The sequence below is a fragment of the Ursus maritimus genome, unplaced genomic scaffold (assembly GCF_017311325.1).
Source record: "Ursus maritimus isolate PB19 unplaced genomic scaffold, ASM1731132v1 scaffold_14, whole genome shotgun sequence".
Taxonomy (NCBI): domain Eukaryota; kingdom Metazoa; phylum Chordata; class Mammalia; order Carnivora; family Ursidae; genus Ursus; species Ursus maritimus.
In genome coordinates this window covers 57504087-57506468 of record NW_024423786.1, presented here as the reverse complement: position 1 = coordinate 57506468, position 2382 = coordinate 57504087, and positions in this window count along the sequence as shown.

The following is a 2382-nucleotide window of genomic DNA, read 5'->3' as shown; positions in this document are numbered from 1 at the left end:
GTGCTCCTGAGACTGTGGGTGTTGGAGTCCGTGTTCAGGACCCTGAGAGGACTTTGCTTCTGATCTGAGGGAGGCGGGCGCCCTGGGAAGTTTAGGGCTGGGAAGGGACGGGAATATGGGGATGGGGACCATGGCTGCCATCAGCCCCTCCCCATCAGTACACTCTGCTCCTCTCTCTCTCTGGTTCTTGCACAAAATGCAACCACCAATCCCTCAAACCTCACGTCATTTCTTTCGTAGAGCAAAAACACCCATCTCCCGGGACGAGGCTTCTGCGTCTCTGGCACCCAACAGGCCTGGAGCACCCTAGGCGCTGGAGAAATCTATTCCGGCTTCATGGACTTGGAGGTGGAGGGGCAGTAATGAAACCGCCCCCAGCCCGATTTTGCTGGGCACCTAGTGCAGGGCCCAATCTGGCCCGGCACCCGTTTCGTAAGCAAAGTTTTATTGGCACACAGATGCAGGGATGCATTTGGGTACTGCCTCTGGCCGCTTTGAAACTGCAATGGCAGAGCTGATCCCTTGCGACAGGGATAGTCTGACCCGCAATGCTGAAAATATTTACTATCTGGCCCTCTACGGAAAAAGTGCCAAACCCTGAGCCTGCGTGCTGGGCACTCTTCCAAGCTTTTGTGTATATTCCCTCCATTAACCCTCCAGCAGCCCTAGGAGGTAGGGGAAGTAAGCCCAGAGAGGTTAAGAAACAGACCCTGTGGCACACAGGCTGTGTGGAGCTGGGACTCAACCCAGGGCCCCTGACACTTTTCGAGGCTCTTCTGTTTGTTTGCGGCTTGTGACTTCACAAGCTGTGCTAGTGGTGAAGATGTCTACGTCCACTGCAAAGAGGGAGAGGCGAAGACCCTCCCCATTCAGGGCTCATTCGAGATTACTTCCCTCTACACACACACCCCTTTATCGAGCACCTGCTGAGTGGAGGGAAGAATCTACTTCCCCCCACTTCAGACCCCATATGTGTTCAGGGCCAGGGGCTAGTGCTCTCGTAGAACCCGGGAGGTCAGGGCCATGGTCTGCATGTTGGTGGGGACAGGTCCTGCCTCACTCCCAGCCTGTGGGGTCCACCTGGTGACACTTGCAGCATGAAGGACTCAGGATAGACTACAAGGAACCAGGGCGGTAGCAGAGCATTTGGTTGCCTCTTTGAGCTGACTGTGCCTGCTGCCCACATCATCTTGCCCAAGTCTCCCCAGGCTGGGGAGCGCCACTGCTAGCCCAGGCTGGGCCTCACACTGAACCCCAACGTGGGTATCCACATGTCCACCCAGTGTCACCCTTGTCATCCCTCCAACCCTGTCTGTGTCAGCATGTCCTTCCGGGGGCTCCCCAGGAGACAGGGGGACTCTAATACCTGTCATCCCACACCCCATCTGGTGGTGGCAGTCCTGTTGGTTCCCCTTTCAAGATCTGTCCAGAATCCACCTGCCTCTTAGCCTGGTGCAGTCTCCACCCTGTCCCTGGGGGTCCTCTGCTCAGCCTCCAAGCCTCCCCTCTTTGCTGTCCTTAATCTACTCCCCACCTGGCAGCGAGAAGGGCCTTCACAAAAATAAACAGGCTGATCCCTCTCCTGCTCCAAACTGCGCTATGACTCCCCAGTGCCCTCGGGACAGAGCCTGCGTCCCGCGGGCTCTCTCCGCTGCCCCTTCACTCACTGTGGCCACGGGAGCTGTGGGGCGGATTAAATTTACCGGCCCTCCTCCAACCACAGGACCGGGCCCAGCGCTTGGCAAACGCGCTGCTATTATTACTGCTCCTCCAACGGGTCTGGCTCAGTCCCACCACCAGACCTCTGCACGGGCCAGCGCCCTCCACCTGGACGCTCTTCTTCAAGATGGCCCCATAAAGGGTTTCTCCGCGAGTCTCAGCTTGCAGTAGACACGTCAGGTCCTCAGAGCAGCCTCCTGGCCACCCCCTCCCCGGGTCCCAGCCGTCCTTCGCTCAGGCTGTGTGTCACCCTCGGCGCTCCCTCCGCACCGCGAGCTGGGCAGGGGGGACCTCGCCTCCACAGGCCCTGAGCGGCGGCTGCTCGGGGACGCGGGATGCACGACGCGGGCGTCCGGCGGGCGCGCGGCGGGGGACCCCGGGCGCCGCGCGGGGGGCGCTGCCGGGCGGGCGGCGGCCGGCAGGGGGCGGGCGCGGGGCCGCGGGCCGGGAGCCGGAGCCGGCAGAGCGCGCGGGGAGCGAGCGTAGGACGCGCGGCGGCGGCGGCGGCGGACGCGCGCCGTGCTCCCTCGCGCCTCGCCGCCGCCCGGAAATAAACAGCCGCGCGCGGGCGATGCTCCGAGCCGGTGCCGCCGCCCCCGCGCCGCACAGCCCCGGCCGCCAGGCCTTAGCCCGCCAGGGGCCCCCCCGCCCGGCCCGCCGGCC